The 26453-nt window shown below is 45.0% G+C and overlaps 1 pseudogene; it reads right to left on the reverse strand.

Annotated features, from left to right (window-relative positions):
* Positions 1–7329: 7329 nt before the first annotated feature.
* The window catches only part of LOC119298242, a 43595-nt pseudogene continuing 24471 nt past the window's right edge, over positions 7330–26453 (reverse strand).

Here is a 26453-nt window from a genome sequence, read left to right on the forward strand (position 1 = left end):
TGGTAACTACCACCTAAAAATTCACCGTCGATCTCCTGTCATTAGATCCGGGCTTGGTTTGTTTTTTTCTCTTTGATTGCTACAGAATCTTAACGAGTTAGGCTAGCTTCCACCCGACCCGTTTCATTATTAATTATATTCATTAGATTAGTTGGTGGTTATCCACGGCGTACTCATCGGCATAGCTTATCCGAGAAAATTTGAATGCATGTCTATCTTTTCGTACGTCCTTATCCGGCTACTAACCAACTTTGCAATCTTTTCTACGTAAAAATAGATTTGTTAGTATACTCTGGTTACGAACCAAAACAGTTTTATTTGCTCGACCTCCCGTTCTGCCTGGGCGACACCTCCCTCAACGCCTGGAGACAGCGGATCGGCGTCTTCGCCGTGGGTCACACCGGCTGGACGGCACATCTGATGCAGTGCAAACCACGGCTGGCCGACGTCGTTCTTTAGTACCACACAATTCAGGTAACTAAGTATGAGTAGCCAGATCATAGGTTGTTCAGACTTCCATCTCAAAAGAATTCATACGGTTCCTCTTTGTTGCCTATGTCCCAGTTTTTTTGGTTATGGCCAACGATGGTCATTTCAACCAATTTGATCAGGAGCATCTGGTGTACATAATCTCTCCTGATTGGTTTCTTTTTTATCTCATTTTTTTCTCATCTACAGCATGATTCCGAGGGTCCAAATGTGACGACAGGTACATGAAGGCCGGCATGCATGAAGAGGATGACAAGGCGAAGTTAGATTCTGCACGCAGCACCACTGGATACTTCATATAGTACGACCTGCACCCGTGCACCCCGCAGCTACGATTACGGCTCCACGTATTAGTCGTGTGGTGCATCTCTAGTAGACTAGACGAGGCTTGTATCGCAGCTACGGCAGTACGCGCATGAATCGTTGATGAATGAAGCAACTGAGACACATCGCTGCCACCATTAATCATCGTGTGGTGGTATCTGCTACGAACTACAAAGTCAAAGGCATAAATCTTTGTTGCGTGCCTACTTGCCTTTGATGCATGCACCACACCATGTCTGCATGACGTGTACATAGCAAAAATGAAATGCTTCAACTCATTGTATAGTTATGTTGTATATGATGTTCTGCATACTCATTGTACACTTATATACATACTCTGTTCATTCTACGTACTCTTGTGCAACTCACAAAAACCCAAAAACAAAATGCATAATAAATAATTGTACTTACAATTTTTGTGGATGTTGGTTTAAAAAATTATATACTACCACTAAGTAACCGGTAGTAACACATACTCTAGTCTAGTATTAAAATGTATAAACACATACGCCCTTCTACAATTAAAAAGTATATACATACTCCGTGATTAAGTAAGAAGTAGATATGTACTACATACTCCATACTTTCTTTTAAATATATATATATATATACTACATACTTTTTTTTTGACAGAAATGTACCTCAATTCCACATACTCCATACTTTCTTTTAAAGATATATACCACATACTATTTTTTCAACAGAAATATACCTTAATTCCACATACTCCAAACTTTGTATTTTAATGATGTACTACATACTTCCATACTGCTTTTCTACATACCGTGGAACATAACATTCATGCTATGGTAGACATGCACATACCTTTCCAGACTATAAAATTCTGAGTGACCATATTTCTTTTCCTATCGGGCAAACAATTAGTGTCACGGTGATTTGTTTTTCTATTCAAAAGTTGTTTCATCCAGCCAACAATTAAGAAGTAGCACACAAGAGCATTTAGATTAATGCTTCCCGCAACGGAGCTAGCTAGAAAGGAGTACCCAACGCCCCTACAAATCAGCACATGCAGTTATCTTAATGAGCTCACGTGGGACAAGGGTTATCGGGTTTAGAACCTCTCCCAGCGACTACCATTCACCCGTTTGGCTTCGTAACAAGGTGGGACACGTGGAGGCCAAAGAATTAGGTGGTAACTACCATTGCTTGTAGATAAAATTTATCCTATATATATATATATATATATATATATATATATATATATATATATATATATATATAGTGTTACTATTCATCATTCAGGGTGCAGAATAAGTATTTCTTCACCCGAGGTAATCTTACGATCATTTCATAATTAAATTACGTTTAGAATTCAAATAGTTACATTCCTATTGATTCACTATGTAAAATTTGACATAAAAAATAAAAATATAGGTCATAAGACAAGAAAATTTGTAGTTTATGTGTATTTTAGACTATGTTTTTACGTTTATAATTTTACATAACATAAAATATTTTTTACGGCGATTATATATTTTCTTACGGTCTCTTTTTACGTCGGAAATAAGACAAAACTTACGAAACGTAAAATTACGGTACATTGATGGTAAAATAGAGGGGGGTGAAGAATAACTATTTCTCAACCAGGGTGACGAATAGCACGACCCGGTCGCGCTATTCGTACCCTGGGTGAGGAATTCTTATTCCTCACCCCAGCCAGCCAGGGCACCGCGCAAACCAGTCCGCACGCTTCCACATCCATGGAGCACCGATGTAATAATCTTTGCATGCAACATAATCTTACGGTGTGGAAGCGACGGACATGAGAGACATGCACGCACCCATCATGCATACCCGTAAATTTATGGCCAAAGATTAGATAAATTACCACTGTGTAGTACATTGGCTCTACTGCATGGATGAGCTGTACTGCATCGACTTTTGTTTGGCTGACACATCGATCAAACTTTTTAACGTGCCCTACTGCAGATGTCTCTCTATAATCAGTCTTTTTTTTGGAAAATGGAATCTTGCAGTCATTCCTTAGCTATTACTCCTTCCGTCCCATAATATAAAAACGTTTTTGACACCACTTTAGCAGCCGATCTAGGAAATTTAGGAGACGTAAACAAGAGTATATCAACGAATGGTCCACCAATTGAATGCAATGTCAGTGTAGGAGTTAAATCGTGAAACGGTTGCCAAATATATTAAATTACACTGCATATTCCAAACTATTTTGTTACATTATTTCCAAACGATCCTGAAGGCCATCTCGTCAGCCTCCTCTGTGGCTGACTAGCTCATACTGATCTCAAGATTCTACCTTACCAGAGGATCAAGGATAAAGTAAATAGTTGAGTTAGGATGAGTACTGTAGAAACATTCATCTCACAGAGTCTCAATTCCAAGGACAACCATAGTCTTCACCCTCCTACGTTTATCACAAGATAAATTTATTCACTAAAACATAATTAATGGAGGCAATATCTCAGGAAAATCCCATATGCACGCGTGATAATTTATAATATGGATTCTATTAACCATCGAGTTCTTCATTTTCGACGATGGCAACAGATGCTCGACCAAGCACACATAGTCCCGTTCTACACCTCGCCTTGGTCACTGCTTGTAGATTTTGATTGGAGACTCTGCTACATGCCCAAAATACTGAAGTCACTTTTCATGATTTATAAAAGGTAACACCGAAGACCGATTGCTTACATGAAACACATGCCCGTACTTGAAGAACCTTAGTTTCCAGTCTGAACCCTTCTGTTCAACACGACATCATGTTGTCAATACACTGGGAGAAACAGCTTATATGATATTGAAAGAAACAAATTAAGATGAAATAATTAAACAAGTTATACAGGAAAAAAAAATGCTACAGTTTTACTTTTTTTCCTTAGTATAGTTGGGACGTTCGGGGACAACGTGAATGTTCAATATAAAAATTCAAATGGACAGAGAAGATGAGATTCAGCTTGTAAGAAGCAGGGAGTACTGTCATCCACAAAAAAAATGCAACATCAAAAATAATAACAGCTCGATGTTCCAAGCAAGCAACTTCGGAAGACCACAAAAAACAGAAGTGCTGGCAGCATATATTCTTATAGATAGGCGGATGGCCATATTAACTGATTGTGGGAACTCTCATGTCGTGCAAATGGTAGGCATAGGTACACACACCCAGTTTCTAGGACACACTTCTACCTAAAAACGTAAAGTTGAAGGAGGGAGCTTCCCACTTTAACCACTTTTCCTTTTCATATTTACTGATTTTTAGGCAACCATGCAACTATTTCTGAATACAAGGCCTGGAAGATTATGATACATTTTCTGGTTGACATTAATTGCACCCGACAATTATCAAGTTTTTATTGACAAGCAGATGTTTATTTCATTCATGTACTAGTAACAATCATGAAGAAAACCACGCATTACTACTACATAGTGAAGGTCCTTTCCACACCCGTGGAGATAACTTTTGCTTGAACCGCTACAGTACATATGTGAATAGGTTGTGCCAGTAAGCTTCAACAAATACGCATTATTATTACATAGGTAAGGTCCACTTCCCAATATTACGATCACGTAACATAACACAACATAGGAATCGAGAGAAGGAGAATCTGAGAGAGATGGAAATCACTGGCGGTCGTATATGGACAGAGCTAGGTACCTAGGCGCCGTACAGCTCAAAACAAGCATTATGCCTGTAGCATAGATATGTCCAAAACAGACAAATTTGGGGCCGAGATCAGAATCAGAAGCACAATGATTCACATCTAAATATGGGCACTTAATATATATAAATTCAGATAACTAAATTCCGTACTAAAAGTATGTACTCGCCATGGGAAAATAAATTGCCACACACCTATGTAAATCGATGGAGAGGGGCTCCGTCGGTGAAGACAAGGTTGCCAACCTTCGTGGTGGGAGGAGATATAGACCACATCAAGAAACATGCCAACGGACACCGTAACCTGAGGCCGAGGAACACCGACGACGCTACAAGACTGCTCTGCCCTGCTGCCAACCCACCGTAGTGCAAAAATTAGGGGTGGTCCTAAGAAAAAACATATACTAAAATCCTAGAAAAGTTAACTCATATCAATTCCTCATAGGTGCATTTATTGAATCATCCAGCCTAAACTGCAAACCCATCTAACAAATGTTTTTAATTAATTCTGAATCATGTAAAAAGTTGAATGATTTCCCCTAGGCCTAGCGGACTGAAACAAAACTGCAAATGTTCATGAGCCAGAAAACATCAAACTTGAACACTTTAAACACCAAACCAAATATTATCTCTACATCACCTTAGTACTAGCTGACAAAATCTTACCATTACGTAGCAGTTGATGCTTCTAATCATATAGCACAAAAAATCTACACAAGCGCTGCTCCATCACAGCATGGACGGATGGATTGGAACAGGCAGCAGATAGAAAATTCCCAGTCTAAAAAGACATTCGCCCAAACTACCTGGAGATAGAAACCAAACAATAATCAGAGAGTTTTCCTTAGAAAAAATAATTAGTGTTAAACGAACAAATGCAAACACGTACAAGCATATACAGTAAAATTCGGATTATCTCTTCGGGCGTACAGTCTTGTGATCTCTCCGACGGGCAATTCGGGAAGAACACGGCACAACAAAACGAAGTGAAAATTGACTGAAACTAAAAGGATTAGGATCGGGGCTGCTCACCTCCATTCGTGCGATTCTCACCTGCACACATCCAACCAAATCAAAGCCAAACCCGGCGAGAATGTTGTCGCTGCGAGCAAGGGAAGCTGACAAGCCACGGCCACCCACGACAGCGCCGCCGTCCGCCTCCAAAAACTACAGCACCGCTCACCACGTAGCCCGCCTGCCCGTCGGCCACCGCACCAGGCGCCGCTCACCACGCAGCCCGCCTGCCCGTCGGCCACCGCACGCTCGAACCCACAGCCGCCGCTCACCACGGAAGTATTCGCCGTCGAATCTTGAACGGCTCGCATCGCGTGAACAGGGAGGTGGGCTGGCTAGTCCCACGATCAGCTAACCGTATCGTTTCTCCTGGAGAGGTCGCGTATGTTTCCTAAAAAAAAGTATTGTAAAATGACGTGGCAAGCGCAAATGTAAAATTACCTGTCGGAGGGGTGAAAAATTACGGTCGCGCAAGGGGAAAAGGTTTGACAGTGACGGAAAAGCGATCTGACCAATAATGTTACGACTTGCTCGTTCGAATGACTGGGATGAGAAATAAATTATTCTTCACCCTGGGTTACTAATAGAGTTTCTGTATGGGAATGTCTAGGGCACATCTAGATGTGCCCTACTTATTGCACATCTAAGTGAGTGAATCAAGTATGAAGAGAAAAAGAAAAAAAAGAAAATATCCACACGAATCTCAACGTAAGATCAATGATATAGGACTTAGATGTGCAATACTTATGGTACATCTAGATGTGCTTTAGCAAAACTGTTTCCATATATATATGGCCAAATGATCATCATCTGCACAATCACAAAAAGATGAAGTACATGCACCCCTAATTGATGCCCCGGATCATGATTTGAGTTGAAAATATCAAGGCCAAGAATCATGGCATGATGGCAACAACAACAACAACAACAAAGCCTTTAGTCCCAAACAAGTTGGGGTAGGCTAGAGGTAAAACTCATAAGATCTCGCAACCAACTCATGATTCTGCCACATGGATAGCAAGCTTCCACGCATCCCTATTCATAGCCAGCTCTTTGATGATACTCCAATCCTTCAGGTCTCTCTTAACGGACTTCTCTCATGTCAAATTCGGTCTACCCCGCCCTCTCTTGACATTCTCCGCACGCTTTAGCCGTCCACTATGCACCGGAGCTTCTGGAGGCCTGCGCTGAATATGCCCAAACCATCTCAGACGATGTTGGACAAACTTCTCTTCAATTGGTGCTACCCCAACTCTATCTCGTATATCATCATTCCGGACTCGATCCTTCCTCGTGTGGCCACACATCAATCTCAACATACGCATCTCCGCCACACCTAACTGTTGAACATGTCGCCTTTTAGTCGGCCAACACTCAGCGCCATACAATATTGCGGGTCGAACCGCCGTCCTATAGAACTTGCCTTTTAGCTTTTGTGGCACTCCCTTGTCACAGAGAATGCCAGAAGCTTGGCGCCACTTCCTCCATCCGGCTTTGATTCGATGGTTCACATCTTCATCAATACCCCCGTCCTCCTGCAGCATTGACCCCAAATACCGAAAGGTGTCCTTCTGAGGTACCACCTAGCCATCAAGGCTAACCTCCTCCTCACACCTCGTAGTACTGAAACCGCACATCATGTACTCGGTTTTAGTTCTACTAAGCCTAAACCCTTTCGATTCCAAGGTTTGTCTCCATAACTCTAACTTTCTATTTACCCCCGTCCGACTATCGTCAACTAGCACCACGTCATCCACAAAGAGCATACACCATGGGATATCTCCTTGTATATCCCTTGTGACCTCATCCATCACCAATGCAAAAAGATAAGGGCTCAAAGTTGACCCCTGATGCAGTCCTATCTTAATCGGGAAGTCATCAGTGTCGACATCACTTGTTCGAACACTTGTCACAACATTATCGTACATGTCCTTGATGAGGGTAATGTACTTTGCTGGGACTTTGTGTTTCTCCAAGGCCCACCACATGACATTCCGCGGTATCTTATCATAGGCCTTCTCCAAGTCAATGAACACCATATGCAAGTCCTTCTTTTGCTCCCTATATCTCTCCATAAGTTGTCGTACCAAGAAAATGGCTTCCATGGTCGACCTCCCAGGCATGAAACCAAACTGATTTTTGGTCACGCTTGTCATTCTTCTTAAGCGGTGCTCAATGACTCTCTCCCATAGCTTCATTGTATGGCTCATCAGCTTAATTCCACGGTAATTAGTACAACTCTGAACATCCCTCCTGTTCTTGAAGATTGGTACTAATATACTCCGTCTCCATTCTTCTGGCATCTTGTTTGCCCGAAAAATAAGGTTGAAAAGCTTGGTTAGCCATACTATCGCTATGTCCCCGAGACCTTTCCACACCTCAATGGGGATACAATCAGGGCCCATCGCCTTGCCTCCTTTCATCCTTTTTAAAGCCTCCTTGACCTCAGACTCCTGGATTCGCCGCACAAAACGCATGCTTGTCTCATCAAAGGAGTCGTCCAGTTCAATGGTAGAACTCTCATTCTCCCCATTGAACAGCTTGTCGAAGTACTCCCGCCATCTATGCTTAATCTCCTCGTCCTTCACCAAGAGTTGGCCTGCTCCGTCCTTGATGCATTTGACTTGGCCAATATCCCTCGTCTTCCTCTCTCGGATCTTGGCCATCTTATAGATGTCCTTTTCACCTTCCTTCGTGCCTAACCGTTGGTAGAGGTCCTCATATGCCCGACCCCTTGCTTCACCAACAGCTCGCTTTGCGGCCTTCTTCGCCATCTTGTACTTCTCTATGTTGTCTGCACTCCTATCCAGGTATAGGCATTTGAAGCAATCTTTCTTCTCTTTAATCGCCTTCTGGACATCATCATTCCACCACCAGGTATCCTTATCTTTGCTTCTCCTTCCCCTGGACACTCCAAGCTCCTCCGAGGCCACCTTACGAATGCAATCGCCATCTTCGTCCACACATTGTTCGCATCTCCTCCTTGCTCCCAAGGGCCCTTGTCGTGGTTTTGTCACGGCAGATGTCCTAGAGAAAGGACTTAGTCGTGGAGCCATCGCGACGGGTTAGCTTGAAGGGGTTAAAGAGGACACAGGGACGCAAGAGAGTTTATACTAGTTCGGCCCCTTCAATGAAGGTAAAAGCCTACGTCTAGTTGTGATGGAATTGATGGGGTTTCGATGACTAGGGAGCAAACAAGCTTCGCCTACGTCTCTAGTTGTTCTCTGTTCTCCTTAAACCGTCGCCGGGTCGTCCCCTTATATACACGGGTGGCACCCGTCGGTTCACAGAGTCCCAACACCGGTCGATATTCATATCCGGGTTGGTCTCTCCTTATTCCTAACTTACAATACAAGCTTACATACAACTTCCGGTTTACAGCTACAAGTCTTGAACCGGCTACGGGCCTTAGGCCCTCATCTGCCTTCTTGGGCTTTATCACTTCTGGAACTACTGATGAAGTTGACCCGGCCCAGATAGGCCGGTTTACACCCAGCAGTAATATCCTCAACATTAGGCCCCAGATTAATTTGAACGGGTTCATGTCAATCCTTTAACAAAACCTTCATCTTCAACGTCTTCTCATAAATTGGTAAAACGCCATGATGTCATCTTCTCTGATTATTGTAAACCGGAGTGACGTTACCTGTCATAACGAAGATATCCATCATGCTTCTTTGTTTAAAATATCTGCGGAAATCGAGGCGACAGCTCCGTTTCATGGCCCCTTGATTGTCGCGCCTGACCCATGTCTTTTTGCCTTATAAATAGGACCGAAGGGTCATTTCCTTTCTTCTTTCCCTTCTTCCCCTTCTGCTTCGTCTTCCTCGCATCGCCCGACTTCAGAGCTCCGCCGCCACCGTCGACCTCTGCCTCAACCTTGGCCGCTGCATCAACCTGGGCGCACCAGAGCATCGCAGCAACCTTCCGCATCTTCCGCAGCTCCGGTAAACCTTCTATCCTTTCCCCCGCAGATCTGTTTTTAGGGTTTCACAGTTCTTCAGTATTCTTCGTCTGCTTCTTGCTCATGCAATAGATCTTTCGATGAATCCGCAAATCTTTATTCTGTGCAATGATAGTTGTTTGACCTTCGCCTTCACTTATGCATCTCAAAACCATAGATCTATATGAACGTTTTGCTCATAGGTTCGGTACTGCTCCTTTTGAACCTCTAAGTATTTATCTCTTTTCTGAACTTGCTTCAGATCCAATGCTGGAAAGAAATCTTGTGAAACCTGTTTCTGCGTACTTGTCCATCCGCAATCTCAGCTTTTCAATGCTTAGATCAGGCGGTTTAACCTTATAGAAAAATTTTCCAAACCGGTATATGCCATTAGTCCCCTTGTTGAACCGCCTGATGTTGGTTGCTTCATGAAACTCCGGTTCAGATTGTCCTGTCTCCGGTTTAATAGTACACATACCAACATACCTTGATCAAATGCATTTTTGAACCGGGATCTTCTACCTTGTAGATTCCATCATGGCCAAGTAAGTATATGAGTGCAATTGGGTTCCTTCTCGCGTCACAGAGGCTCAACTGGACGATTTAGTCCTGATTGGCGCTTTAGGCAGCAAAGATACCATCCATTGGAGGGCTCCTGGCAAAGAATGCCCTCCCACACCTCAAGAAGGAGAGTTTGTTGTTTTCGTAGATCACTTAGCCCGGGGCTTTAAGCCGCCCGGTTCTAAATTTTACCGGGATGTTTTAGCCGATTTCCAACTCCATCCACAAGACACTGGCCCCAACTCTGTTACAAATATGTGTCACTTCCATGTGCTCTGTGAGGTGTTCTTTCAAGAGGAGCCCATAGTGGAATTGTTCAGAAACCTTTTCCATCTAAACCGCCGTACTGAGTTTACTGATGGCTCTAATACGGAGTTGGGTGGCGTGGCGATTCAGAAAAGGAAAGAGGTCACATACCCTCACGCCAAGCTGCACAGCCACCCCAAAGAGTGGAATCAGACATGGTTCTACTGCAAAGACACCTCCCCTGCTGGTGAGAATCCCTTGCCTGGCTTTCGTCCGGAGCGGCTCAGCAATACACACCCTTTTCCTCAAAGATTGACTACCCAGGAGAGAAGCAAATATGCTCCCCAACTGTCAAAGCTCAGAGCCTTTATGGCCAACGGTTTAACAGGGGTTGATCTCGCTCGCTGTTGGATATCATGGAGCATACTGCCCCTTAGTCAGCGCTCCGGTTTGATGTGCGAGTATACTGACAGTGTTGATGACCCACTGCGACATTCAAAAATCCAGCTCTGCAATGAAGAAATCATAGAGGCTGTGAATAAGATGCTAAATGAACTGGAACACGTCTGCGCTAGAACCGACCTGCTTCCCTTCTGTGCCACCAACAAACCGCCAGCTGTAAGACTTTGATTTTTCTCTTTGCTGAATCTGTTATTGATATGTCTGGTCATTGTTTAATATCAGTGTCTGTGTAATCAGGGCAATGATCCGTTTTGGAGCAAAAAATTGTTGGGGAACGTAGTAGAAATTCAAAATTTTCCTACGTGTCACCAAGATCTATCTATGGAGAAACCAGCAATGAGGGGAAGGAGAGTGCATCTACATACCCTTGTAGATCGCTAAGCGGAAGCGTTCAAGAGAACGGGGTTGAAGGAGTCGTACTCGTTGTGATCTAAATCACCAGAGATCCTAGTGCCGAACGGACGGCACCTCCGCGTTCAACACACGTACAGCCCGGTGACGTCTCCCATGCCTTGATCCAGCAAGGAGAGAGGGAGAGGTTGAGGAAGACTCCATCCAGCAGTAGCAAAACGGCGTGGTAGTGGTGGAGGAGCGTGTTACTCCAGCAGGGCTTCGCCAAGAACCGCAAGAGACGAGGAGGAGAGAGGTAGGGTTGCACCGGGGAGAGATCAAATCGTGTGTGTTGCAGCCCCCTAACCTCAAGTATATATAGGGGAAGGGGAGGGGCTGCGCCCCCATCTAGGGTTCCCTCCCTAGGGGGGCGGCAGCCCCCAAAACCCATCTAGGGTGCGGCCAAGGGGGGAGAGAGGGGGGGCGCACCTAGGGTGGGCCTTAAGGCCCATCTAGACCTAGGGTTTGCCCCCTCCCACTCTCCCTGCGCCTTGGGCCTTGGTGGGGGGCGCACCAGCCCACCTGGAGCTGGTCCCCTCCCACACTTGGCCCACGCAACCTTCTGGGGCTGGTGGCCCCACTTGGTGGACCCCCGGGACCCTCCCGGTGGTCCCGGTATGTTACCGATAAAACCCGAAACTTTTCCGGTGACCAAAACAGGACTTCCCATATATAAATCTTTACCTCCGAACCATTCCGGAACTCCTCGTGATTTCCGGGATCTCATCCGGGACTCCGAACAACATTCGGTAACCACGTATATCTATTCCTTATAACCCTAGCGTCATCGAACCTTAAGTGTGTAGACCCTACGGGTTCGGGAACCATGTAGACATGACCGAGACGTTCTCCGGTAAATAACCAACAGCGGGATCTGGATACCCACGTTGGTTCCTACATGTTCCACGATGATCTCATCGGATGAACCACGATGTCGAGGATTCGATCAATCCCGTATACAATTCCCTTCGTCTAGCGGTATTGTACTTGCCCGAGATTCGATCCTCGGTATCCCGATACCTTGTTCAATCTCGTTACCGGCAAGTCTCTTTACTCGTTCCATAACACATCATCCCGTGATCAACTCCTTGATCACATTGTGCACATTATGATGATGTCCTACCGAGTGGGCCCAGAGATACCTCTCCGTCACACGGAGTGACAAATCCCAGTCTCGATTCGTGCCAACCCAACAGACACTTTCGGAGATACCTGTAGTGTACCTTTATAGCCACCCAGTTACCTTGTGACGTTTGGCACACCCAAAGTATTCCTACGGTATCCGAGAGTTGCACAATCTCATGGTCTAAGGAAATGATACTTGACATTAGAAAAGCTTTAGCATGCGAACTACACGATCTTGTGCTATGCTTAGGATTGGGTCTTGTCCATCACATCATTCTCCTAATGATGTGATCCCATCATCAACGACATCCAATGTCCATGGTCAGGAAACCGTAACCATCTATTGATCAACGAGCTAGTCAACTAGAGGCTTACTAGGGACATGGTGTTGTCTATGTATCCACACATGTATCTGAGTTTCCTATCAATACAATTCTAGCATGGATAATAAACGTTTATCATGAACAAGGAAATATAATAATAATCAATTTATTATTGCCTCTAGGGCATATTTCCAACAGTCTCCCACTTGCACTAGAGTCAATAATCTAGTTCACATCGCCATGTGATTAACACTCACAGGTCACATCGCCATGTGACCAACACATCACCATGTGACCAACATCCAAAGAGTTTACTAGTGTCACTAAACTAGTTCACATCATCATGTGATTAAGACTCAATGAGTTCTGGGTTTGATCATGTTTTGCTTGTGAGAGAGGTTTTAGTCAACGGGTCTACAACATTCAGATCCGTATGTACTTCGCAAATCTCTAGGTCATATTATAAATGCCGCTTCCACGCTCCACTTGGAGCTATTCCAAATGGTTGCTCCACTATACGTATCCGGTTTGCTACTCAGAGTCATTCGGATAGGTGTTAAAGCTTGCATCGATGTAACCCTTTACACCGAACTCTTTATCACCTCCATAATCGAGAAACATGTCCTTATTACTCCAAGGACAATTTTGACCGCTATCTAGTGATCCACTCCTGGATCACCTTTGTACCCTCTTGCCAGACATGTGGCAAGGCACACATCAGGTGCGGTACTCAGCATGGCATACCGTATAGAGCCTATGACAAAAGCATAGGGGACGACATTCGTCCTTTCTCTTTCTTCTGCCGTGGTCGAGCTTTAAGTCTTAACTTCATACCTTACAACTCAGGCAAGAACTCCTTCTTTGATTGATCTATCTTGAACACCTTCAAGATCATGTCAAGGTATGTGCTCATTTGAAAGTACCATTAAGCGTTTTGATCTATCATTATAGATCTTGATGCTCAATGTTCAAGTAGCTTAATCCAGGCTTTCCATTGAAAAACACTTTCCAAATAACCCTATATGCTTTCCGGAAATTGTACGTCATTTCTGATCAACAATATGTCAACAAGATATATTCATCAGAAATTCTATAGTGCTCCCACTCACTTCTTTGGAAATACAAGTTTCTCATAAACTTTGTATACACCCAAAATCTTTGATCATCTCATCAAAGCATACATTCCAACTCCGAGATGCTTACTCCAGTCCTTAGAAGGATTGCTGGAGCTTTGCATACTTATTAGCATCTTTCAGGATTGACAAAACCTTCCAGTTGTATCACATACAACCTTTCCTCAAGAAAATCATCGAGGAAACAATGTTTTGACATCCTATCTGCAAGATTTCATAAATAATGCAGTAATCGCTAATATAATTCCATTAGACTCTTAGCATCGCTACGAGTGAGAAAGTCTCATTATAGTCAACTCCTTGAACTTGTCGGAAAACATCTTAACGACAAGTCGAGCTTTCTTGATGGTGATGCATACCATCATTGTCCGTCTTCCTTTTAAAATCCATCTGTACTCAATAGCCTTACGACCATCGAGCCGTTCTGCCAAAGTCTACACTTTGTTTTCATACATGGATCCTCTCTCGGATTTTATGGCCTCGAGCCATTTATCGGAATCTGGGCCCACCATCGCTTCTCCATAGCTCGTAGGTTCATTGTTGTCCAGCAACATGACTTCCAAGACAGGATTACGTACCACTCTGAAGTAGTACGCATCCTTGTCATCCTACGAGGTTTGGGAGTGACTTGATCCGAAGTCTCATGATCAATATCATAAGCTTCCACTTCAATTGGTGTAGGTGCCACAGGAACAACTTCCTGTGCCCTGCCACACACTAGTTGAAGAGACGGTTCAATAACCTCATCAAGTCTCCACCATCCTCCCACTCAATTCTTTCGAGAGAAACTTTTCCTCGAGAAAGGACCCGATTCTAGAAACAATCCTTTATTGCTTTCGGATCTGAGACATGAGGTATACCCAACTGTTTTGGGTGTCCTATGAAGATGCATTTATCCGCTTTGGGTTCGAGCTTATCAGCCTGAAACTTTTTCACATAAGCGTCGCAGCCCCAAACTTTTAAGAAATGACAGCTTAGGTTTCTCTAAACCATAGTTCATACGGTGTCATCTCATTGGAATTACGTGGTGCCCTATTTAAAGTAAATGTGGTTGTCTCTAATGCCTAACCCATAAACTATCGTGGTAATTCGATAAGAGACATCATGGTATGCATCATATCCAATAGGGTGCAATTATGATGTTCGGACACACCATCACACTATGGTGTTCCAGGCTGTATTAGTTCTGAAACAATTTCCACAATGTCTTAATTCTGTGCCAAACTCGTAATTCAGATATTCATCTCTATGATCATATGATAGATCTTTTATCCTCTTGTCACGACGATCTTTCAACTTCACCCTGAAATTACTTGAACCTTTCAATAATTCAGACTCATGATTCATCAAGTAAATATACTCAACATCTACTCAAATCATCTGTGAAGTAAGAACATAACAATATCCACTACATGCCTCAGCACTCATTGGACTGCACACATCAAAATGTATTACTTCCAACAAGTTGCTTTCTAGTTCCATTTTACTGAAAACGAGGCTTTCAGTCATCTTGCCCATGTGGTATGATTTACATGTCTCAAGTGATTGAAAATCAAGTGAGTCCAAACGGTCCATTTGCATGGAGTTTCTTCATGCATATATACCAATAGACATGGTTCGCATGTCTCAAACTTTTCAAAACGAGTGAGCCCAAAGATCCATCAACATGGAGCTTCTTCATGCGTTTTATACCGATATGACTTACGTGGCAGTGCCACAAGTAGGTGGTACTATCATTACTATCTTATATCTTTTGGCATGAACATGTGTATCACTACGATCGAGATTCAATAAACCATTCATTTTAGGTGCAAGACCATTGAAGGTATTATTCAAATAAACAGAGTAACCATTATTCTCCTTAAATGAATAACCGTATTGCGATAGTCATAATCCAATCATGTCTATGCTCAACGCAAGCACCAATCTCGTACGATATTTGATCAACCTTGGAAATACTTCCAACACATATCATCATCTCACCTTTCAGCTAGTCTCCGTTTATTCCGTGGCCTTTTGTTTTGAGTTATTAACGCTTAGCAACCGAGTCGGTATCTAATACCCTGGTGCTACTAGGAGTACTAGTAAAGTACACATCAACACAATGTATATGCAATATACTTCTATCGACCTTTCCAGCCTTCTTATCTACCAAGTATCTAGGGTAATTCTGCTCCAGTGGCTGTTCCCCTTATTACAGAAGCACTTAGTCTCGGGTTTGGGTTCAACCTTGGGTTTCTTCACTAGAGCAGCAGCTGATTTGCCGTTTCATGAAGTATCCCCTTTTGCCCTTGCCCTTCTTGAAACTAGTGGTTTCACCAACCATCAACAATTGATGCTCCTTCTTGATTTCTTCTTTTGTGGTGTCAAACATCACGAATATCTCAAGGATCATCATATATGTCCCCGATACATTATAGTTCATCACGAAGCTCTAGCAGCTTGGTGGTAATGACTTCGGAGAAACATCACTATCTCATCTGGAAGATCAACTCCCACTCGATTCAAATGATTGTTGTACTCAGACAATCTGAGCACAAGCTCAACAATTGAGCTTTTCTCCTTAGTTTGCAGGCTAAGAAAATCGTCGGAGGTCTCATACCTCTTGACGTGGGCATGAGCCTGGAATCCCAATTTCAGCCCTCGAAACATCTCATATGTTTCGCGATGTTTCAAAACGTCTTCGGTGCCTCAACTCTAAACCGTTTAACTGAACTATCACGTAGTTATCAAAATGTGTATGTTAGATGTTCGCAACATCCACAGACGACGTTCGAGGTTCAGCACACTGAGCGGTGCATTAAGGACATAAGCCTTCTATGAAGCAATGAGGACAATCCTTAGTTTACGGACCTAGTCCGCATAATTGCTACTATCAACTTTCAACTAAATTTTCTCTAGGAACATATCTAAACAGTAGAACTGAAGCGCAAGCTACGACATAATTTGCGAAGATCTTTTGACTATCTTCAGGATAATTAAGTTCATCTTATGAACTCCCACTCAGATAGACATCCCTCTAGTCATCTAAGTGATTACATGATCTGAGTCAACTAGGCCGTGTCCGATCATCACGTGAGACGGACTAGTCATCATCGGTGAACATCTTCATGTTGATCGTATCTACCATACGACTCATGCTCGACCTTTCGGTCTCTTGTGTTCCAAGGCCATGTCTGTACATGCTAGGCTCGTCAAGTCAACCTAAGTGTTTCGCGTGTGTAAATCTGTCTTACACCCGTTGTAAGTGAACGTTAGAATCTATCACACCCGATCATCACGTGGTGCTTCGAAACAACGAACTGTTGCAACGGTGCACAGTTAGGGGGAACACTTTCTTAAAATTATTATGAGGGATCATCTTATTTACTACCGTCGTTCTAAGTAAACAAGATGCAAAAACATGATAAACATCACATGCAATCAAATAATAGTGACATGATATGGCCAATATCATATAGCTCCTTTGATCTCCATCTTGGGGCTCCATGATCATCTTGTCACCGGCATGACACCATGATCTCCATCATCATGATCTCCATCATCGTGTCTCCATGAAGTTGCTCACCAACTATTACTTCTACTACTATGGCTACCGGTTAGCAATAAAGTAAAGTAATTACATGGCGTTATTCAATGACACGCAGGTCATACAATAAATAAAGACAAGTCCTATGGCTCCTGCCGGTTGTCATACTCATCGACATGCAAGTCGTGATTCCTATTACAAGAACATGATCAATCTCATACATCACATATCATTCATCACATTCTTCTTGGCCATATCACATCACATAGCATACCCTGCAAAAACAAGTTAGACGTCCTCTAATTGTTGTTTGCTTGTTTTACGTGGCTGCTATGGGTTTCTAGCAAGAACGTTTCTTACCTACGCAAAACCACAACGTGATATGCCAATTTCTATTTACCCTTCATAAGGACCCTTTTCATCGAATCTGTTCCGACTAAAGTGGGAGAGACAGACACACGCCAGCCACCTTATGCAACTAGTGCATGTCAGTTGGTGGAACCGGTCTCACGTAAGCGTACGTGTAAGGTTGGTCCGGGCCGCTTCATCCCACAATACCGTCGAAACAAGATTGGACTAGTAACGGTAAGCATATTGAACAAAATCAACACCCACAATTACTTTGTGTTCTACTCGTGCATAGAATCTACGCAATAGACCTAGCTCATGATGACACTGTTGGGGAACGTAGCAGAAATTCAAAATTTTCCTATGTGTCACCAAGATCTATCTATGGAGAAACCAGCAATGAGGGGAAGGAGAGTGCATCTACATACCCTTGTAGATCTCTAAGCGGAAGCGTTCAAGAGAACGGGGTTGAAGGAGTCGTACTCGTTGTGATCCAAATCATCGGAGATCCTAGTGCCGAACAGACGGCACCTCCGCGTTCAACACGCGTACAGCCCGGTGACGTCTCTCATGCCTTGATCCAGCAAGGAGAGAGGGAGAGGTTGAGGAAGACTCCACCCAGCAGCAGCACGATGGCGTGGTGGTGGTGGAGGAGCGTGGTACTCCAGCAGGGCTTCGCCAAGCACCGCAAGAGACGAGGAGGAGAGAGGTAGGGCTGCGCCAGAGAGAGATCAAATCGTGTGTGTTGCAGCCCCCTAACCTCAAGTATATATAGGGGAAGGGGAGGGGCTGCGCCCCCATCTAGGGTTCCCTCCCTGGGGGGACGGCAGCCCCCAAAACCCATCTAGGGTGCGGCCAAGGGGGGGGAGAGGGGGGCGCACCTAGGGTGGGCCTTAAGGCCCATCTAGACCTAGGGTTTGCCCCCTCCCACTCTCCCTGCGCCTTGAGACTTGGTGGGGGGCGCACCAGCCCACCTGGGGCTGGTCCCCTCCCACACTTGGCCCACGCAACCTTCTGGGGTTGGTGGCCCCACTTGGTGGACCCCCGGGACCCTCCCGGTGGTCCCGGTACGTTACCGATAAAACCCGAAACTTTTCCGGTGACCAAAACAGGACTTCCCATATATAAATCTTTACCTCCGGACCATTCCGGAACTCCTCTTGATGTCTGGGATCTCATCCGGGACTCCGAACAACATTCGGTAACCACGTATATCTATTCCTTATAACCCTAGCGTCATCGAACCTTAAGTGTGTAGACCCTACGGGTTCGGGAACCATGTAGACATGACCGAGACGTTCTCCGGTCAATAAACAACAGTGGGATCTGGATACACATGTTGGTTCCTACATGTTCCATGATGATCTCGTCGGATGAACCACGATATCGAGGATTCGATCAATCCCGTATACAATTCCCTTCGTCTAGCGGTATTGTACTTGCCCGAGATTCGATCGTCGGTATCCCGATACCTTGTTCAATCTCGTTACCGGCAAGTCTCTTTACTCATTCCGTAACACATCATCCCGTGATCAACTCCTTGATCACATTGTGCACATTATGATGATGTCCTACCGAGTGGGCCCAGAGATACCTCTCCGTCACACGGAGTGACAAATCCCAGTCTCGATTCGTGCCAACCCAACAGACACTTTCGGAGATACCTGTAGTGTACCTTTATAGCCACCCAGTTACGTTGTGACGTTTGGCACACCCAAAGTATTCCTACGGTATCCGGGAGTTGCACAATATCATGGTCTAAGGAAATGATACTTGACATTAGAAATGCTTTAGCATGCGAACTACACGATCTTGTGCTATGCTTAGGATTGGGTCTTGTCCATCACATCATTCTCCTAATGATGTGATCTCGTCATCAACGACATCCAATGTCCATGGTCAGGAAATCGTAACCATCTATTGATCAACGAGCTAGTCAACTAGAGGCTTACTAGGGACATGGTGTTGTCTATGTATCCACACATGTATCTGAGTTTCCTATCAATACAATTCTAGCATGGATAATAAATGATTATCATGAACAAGGAAATATAATAATAATCAATTTATTATTGCCTCTAGGGCATATTTCCAACAAAAACTGCCGCAGGAGAAACCAGACAAACCGGAAAGAGCAACTCGGCAAAAGACCAAAGCTGTGAAAAAGACTGCCCACGGGAAAAGAACCACGGCATCTTCTAATCTGGCCCCTGATGATGATGTGGATTATCCGGACCTTGATGTAGAGCTTGACTCACTTGGTTTATTTTTCATGTGTCTTATTGATGATGATATTTGTCAGGATGATGCCGAAGCTAGCCACGCGGATGCTGCAGAGGTAATTATTCTCTCTTCCGATTCAGAACCTTTGCCTTCACAAAAAATTCGTCAGGCAAACCGGAAAGTTAAATTTTCTCATCCTCTTGCTTATTTGGATCCTGAATTTCTTATGAAGACCCAACAACACGAAGCTCGTCGCACAACCTGGCACAGCGGCCAGGTAGTTACCTCCGTCGGTTTACCGAACAGTCCGATTCGGAAACGCCATTCAGAGGTCTCTAATTTGCTTATCAGTGCTTGTCCTAAAGCGGGCTGCTTTCGTCAACCTCTTAATCCGTCTGACTCCGATTACCAGGTTACTTCCCACTCATCTTCTGGCGAGTCATCGGCTACTCAGCTGCCACCGCTCAAAATGGTGCTTGGGTAAGCTATACTTATTGTGATATTTGCAGTACATCGCCTTAGAACATATGTTGTATTTGATTTTGTTATTCTTCTTAGGGCCAAACCTAGGCCAAGCAAGAAGGCTCGCCTGGACAAAGCGACCGAAGAAGATGCCGTTCTTGAGCCAGGCAAGACACCCGATCTTGAAGCGGCTATTCCTGAGGATATACCCAACGATCCACCGCAGCAAGACGACGATCTTATTGCTGAAGAGAGACCTACTGATGCCTCAGGTCCTGTCAATCATCCCACAGGCTCCATCCGGATTGAAAGCTCCACCGGTCCAGCAAAACCTACTGACAAGCCAACAGCTCCAGTGCAAACCGGTGGTACCAAGGATGATGAGGTTGTCATTACTGGCACTCGCCATACTGAGCCAAGTAATCCTGTCACTTTAACCAAACATTCTGCCAAGGAAGAATTTGCCGCCTTTGGCAAAGGCAAGTGGAACGCTGATCTGACGACTTACGCTGCTCTGAATGCCCAAGATATCCATTCCGGCCATCTGAACCGGTTGTATACCAGTCGCGACTATGAAGCCAGTCTGGTTAATATGATGAAAGATAAATATGAGGTAACTTCCATGTGCTCCTTCCTGCTTGTATGCTTCCATTCTTGCTGACTCTCCTAGCCCCCAAGGGGCGGTTTGTAATATTCTTTCAAACTGGGACTTAATAATATAAATCTTGATGCTTTGAAATTCGCTGATGTAGCCCCCAAGGGCCGGTTCGACTTAGCGTAGTTAAACCGGTACTTTAAGTAATTGAAATTGCCGCATCAGAATATATATGAGCAAATAGCCATTAGCCCCTAAGTGCCAAGCTGAATACTTGTATTGATCTTGGGACTTTGTAAGCAATTGAAATATGAAGATCGAATATGCATTAGCCCCCAAGTGCTAAGTGCATAACTTGTTATGTGGTTGGTACTTGAATCCTTATATCGATTTGTTGAAGCATATATCTGTATGCATGCACGCGGAGCTGAAGACGAAAGAAAACCAAGTCATCGATCTCCAAGAAAACCTGAAAACCCAACAGGCTGAAACCTCCAAAGTAAAAGAGGAATTGGCTAGTGCTTTAAGCGCCATGGAACAGCTTAAGGAGAACTTCAAGAAGAAGCGGGCGGATTGGACCACTGAAAAGTCCGCTTTGATCAAACGAGCAGAGGATGCCGAGGCTGCACTAAAACCAGTGGCAGATGAACTGACCAGCATAAAGCGGCACGTGCATGCCATGACTACTGCTATCTTTGGTAAGCCAGTTTTCCTTCTGAATTGGCTCTGCCTTCTTACAGAGTCGTCGGTTTATTAACCCTTTATGGTATTTCAGGGACACGCATTGGTCACTTGGGGTCAGATGTGCGGAAGAAATTGAAAGCCGCCTATACATTGGTTGAACAATTGTATACTGGTGCCCAGCGGATCATCTGTACCGCATCTCATAACAAACCGGCGCCCACTTTGATTCAAGATACTCTGATGAAACTGTCAGTGCTTCCTGCCCGGGTTGAAGAGCTGAAGAAATCTGCTGCTCGAACCGGTGCAATCAATGCCTTAATCCGGGCAAAAGCCTGGGTGCCGGATTTTGATCCTATTGAAGCGGCTCAGGGCTATCCCAGCTTGAAGGAAGACGGGTCAGAATTTGGTGAAGCGGATCTGCGAGCAATAAACCAGGAGGTACGCCCGCTAGCTTGTCAATTGGCTGAAGAAGCAGACTTATCTCATTATCAAGCCCAATATGACAGTCAGAACAAGCGAATAGCTGTACCAATCCATGAATCGGAAAATCTGATCCCTCCAATCCGTAAGTATACTTACGCTCCCGATATTGACCCGTCATTGCTGATCCATGATGAAGCTGCTTTTCAAGCATTAATGGGAATCGACTGGACAACTATGGATTTCCAGCCACTGGGTAGAGAAATGGAGGCTGAAGCGGCAGGATGACCCACAACCATCAGGCCAGGCTGGTGACCAAGCTTGAACCGGAAGCCGGTTTTAAAACTGCCTCTCCTTTGTGAAAAACAATTATATTATTATGGGCACCATGTTGCCTTGTAATAGGCTAGCTGATACTTTTGATGTTGATATGCCTTCGCGCATAATTCGTTCTTCCTGTGGTGATGAACTTTCCAAAGCACTTTCTGAAATGAGAAATTCGTCAAGTGCCACCGCGGTTGTACCGTCAGGAGGAATATGATGTCTGCATATATGAAATCAAAACATCCAAAACAAAATTTTAAGTATATGATCAAAATTTTGAGATACATAATACCTGCCATCGTTGAGCGTGAAGTTGGCTTGGCCAATCTTGAAGCGGAGTTTTGCAAACCCACACTATTGAGGAGATAACAGCTCCTGTATATATATTACTCTGGTTTACCATGTAAACCGTGCCGGGTTATAATAAACATCGTGTTACTCCATGAAAGGATGTTAACAGCAAGAATCAAACCGGGCAAATAGTCTCCGGATTGACGTGAACTGTGTTCCGTCAATTGATTGGTTAAAAAACTTTGTCGGTTTAAAAAACGCAATAAAAAGCAAAAAAAACCCTTCAAAGAAAAGTGTGAAGCAAAAGCAATGACAAAACCGTTTGCAAAAAAAGGTTTATTTGAGCTGATCAGATGGCGTTGCCATGGCCAAACACGACCAAACTCCCGTTAGGTGTAACTATGGTTCTAGTCAGCCAGGTCCCCAAATGAAACCGTGGCATTTATGCCGACCAAATGGCATGGTCATGGTTCGGGTTCGACCAAGCCCCCAAGTGATTCTGTGGCCTTAGGCCGATCAAGAGGCATGACTGGTTTAGACATGACCAAGTCCCCAAGTGATCTGGTGGCTCTCGCCTATCAAGAGGCATGGTATTGGTTCGGCACGTGTCAGGACCCCGACTCGATGTCACATCGATCTAGCCGGTAACACCTCATATCACCTTGCGGCCTCACGCACGGTATCCCCACGGGTGTCGTCTTACCTTTGCCCGGGACCGTTTGCGCATTTTGGCTCACGTATATGATAGTGTCGCTAGCATCCATATGATAAAGAGCCCGGGCTGACATGACTAGTCGTAAACCCAAAGTGGCACAGACTTACAGGGACAGACATCCATGACCCAGCTTCGAACGTGTCGGTCATCAGCAAGTGGGTCCGGGCTGTAGCACTGGGCTAGCAGGACTCCTGTAAACCGAGCTGTAGCGGACTAACAGGACTCCGGTACTCAAAGCGTGACATTTCCCCGAAGGGACAGACACAGGAACGAAGAAGGACACATGCCGGCCAGCCTAAGTGTTCCAGAGCAGTAGCAAGCTACCATGGCTCAGCGGTAACACTAGGAGACATTTCCCGGTAAGAGAGGCTACTAAAGATAAACAACTAGATAGTCAGATCCCACACATACCAAGCATTTCAATCATACACACAATATGCTCGATATGTGCAAATACAACGAAGCATCACAACATGACTCTACGACACAAGTACTTTATTTAAGGCTCAGAGAGCCATACATAACATACACACAGGTATGGGTCTCACGACCCAACATACAAGTCATACAGTCATACAAACCAGCAGCGGAAGTAACTCGTCTGAGTACAGACAACTAGTAAAATAAAAGAGGCTTGGGAAGCCTAGCTATACTACAAGGTCCTTCACAAGCTCAGGGTCACCACCTGGGTCTTTAGCCTACTCGTTGATGTCAACGTCTACATAGAACCCATCAGAAGGGGTTGCAGCGTCTTCTGTAAAAAATATAAATTATAGCAACATGAGTACAAAGGTACTCAGCAAGACTTACATCAGATCCTACATACATGCATGTTATCAAGAAGGGTTGGTGGAGTTATTGCAGCAAGCCAGCTTTGACTCTTGGCTAGACTATCCTACGATACTCCAACTTGAAATGGTTTTGCGCACACGAGTCCACTACTCACCAATTCAATACATTACCGAGGATTCGCCTCCGTCTTCCTACGGAAGAGCCATCCTCGGCACTCACGCTTATCTTGAGGCTTTTAACAGTTTCCATTTACTTGTCTATGAACTGTATAGGCAACCAAGTAGTCCTTTACCGCGGACGCGGCTATTCGAATAGATCATGGTAACCCTGCAGGGGTGTACTTCTTCATACACGCTCTCACCACTTACCGTCGTTTACACGACATGTACTCGGCAACCTTCAAGCGGAAGCCCAACGTGGGTGTCGGCCACGACCTACCTAATCACCTAAGCCTCCGGTCCAGGTTTATCGCCTATTCAGGTTCCATCCGCAGGGAGTCCGGCCGAGGTTTCCCATACGGCCCCGAACGATGTGAACAGGGTTCCCGAGATACCTAACGGGTATTCGGTACACCGTGCCACGTACCTACCGCATCACAGCCCACCCCTACGGTCAGCGCTGTCCACGGCCTCCAGTAGGCTACAAACACCAGAAACTACTTGCAACTCCTGGACGGAGAACTAGGGTGAATAAGAAGCCGAGAGGGTCCATTGGTTTCGGGCCCAATGCATGGTAGTAGCTGATTCTTAAATCACACATACAGATCTCAATGCTTAAGGTCGGCTTCAATGAAACAACCCACCATGTACTCCTACATGGCCTCTCATCGATACCTTTATCAAATCGTGTTCACCACACCACTCTCATTACTGACATGAACATTTCACTCTAGCCCATCACCCAGATGAACCAGACCTGACACGACTCTAAGCATAGCAGGCATAGCAAGGTAGGAACAACACATACATATGGCTCAAACAACTCCTACACATGCTAGTGGGTTTCATCTAGTTACTGTGGCAATGACAGGTCATGCAGAGGAAATGGGTTCAACTACCGTAGCACACAGCAGTTTGAAACGCGTTGTCTTAATGCAGTAAAAGAGAGCAGGAGCGAGAACATGGGATTGTATCGATATGATCAAATGGTTGGTTGCTTGCCTGATGGTTCGATGCACTGATATGGTTCTTCGTTAGGGTAATCACGGTACTCCTCGGAGGCAGAACCTGTCGCAAAGGACATCGATACACAAGCATCACCAAACAATGTGCAACAATATGATGCATGCATGAAACATGGCAATATGAGTGTGTTGGGCTAATGCAACTAAAACCAGAAGGGTTTGAACAAATTTGAATCAAAGATTCAAATTTCAAACTCAAACATGGCCTTTTAAAGTGCTTTTCCTTGTTCTGCTTAAAACATCAATTTAACTTGTTTGATCATGCATGAAAATAGTACAGATGGATAGATTGGATTTTTCTGATCATTTTTCATATATAATTTGTCCAATTTGGAGTTACAGAATAAAAGTTATGAATTTTTGAAGTTTAAATAATATTCTGGAATTTCCTGATTTAAATTAAATCCAGAAATTAATTGCTGCGTCAGCCTGACGTCAGTGTGACGTCAGCAGGTCAACGGAACAGGTTTGGGTCAAACCTGACAGTGGGTCCCGCATGTCAGGGTGATTATTTTAATTAAGATTTGATTAAAACTAATCCTGTATAATTAGCAGGGCTGGGCCCCACCTGTCATTGACTCAGGGGAGTCAACCAGGGCCCACCCGGGGTCAAAGTCAAAGCCAGCGACGCCGGTGTTTAGCCGCCGGCGAGCCAGACGCGGCGGCGGGAGTGGTTTTGGCCATTTCGGCCACCAAATGGGCCGCGGAGACCACCGGAGGGGAGCTGAGGACAAACCGCAGCTCTTGGCGGAGTCCGTTGGGGTCGGGGTGGCCGGAGTTGGCGCCGGCGACGACTTTGGCGGCCACCGGGGCTCGGTCGGAGGTGAACTTGGCGCTAGAGGGGTCGGTGAGGCTCGGGGAGTGGCTAGCTAGATGCTACGTGACACGATGAGCATGATGGACACCAGTTTGTGGCCGGAGGATGACCGGGAGCACGTCGGCGACGAGGTCCACGGCGGTGGGTGCGGTTGAGCTCCGGGAGGTTGCTACACGGCTCGGGAGCAAGAACGGAAGGGAGGGGAAGATGGCTAAGCTCACAGTGAGTGCGACGGAGTCCTTGGTGCGGCCGGAGATGGACCGGAGCGACGACGGCGTTGAAGGGGATCTCCGGCGACGGTGAGCTCGGGCGAGGTCGGTGCGGTGGTCTCGGGCGTTGCGAGCGCTCGGGGCTCGGCTGCTCGATGAAGTGGACAGCGGCGGAGCTCCTGGACACGGTGAGACGGCGTGG

The sequence above is a fragment of the Triticum dicoccoides genome, chromosome 5A (genome assembly GCF_002162155.2).
Source record: "Triticum dicoccoides isolate Atlit2015 ecotype Zavitan chromosome 5A, WEW_v2.0, whole genome shotgun sequence".
In the NCBI taxonomy this organism is placed as follows: Eukaryota; Viridiplantae; Streptophyta; class Magnoliopsida; order Poales; family Poaceae; genus Triticum; species Triticum dicoccoides.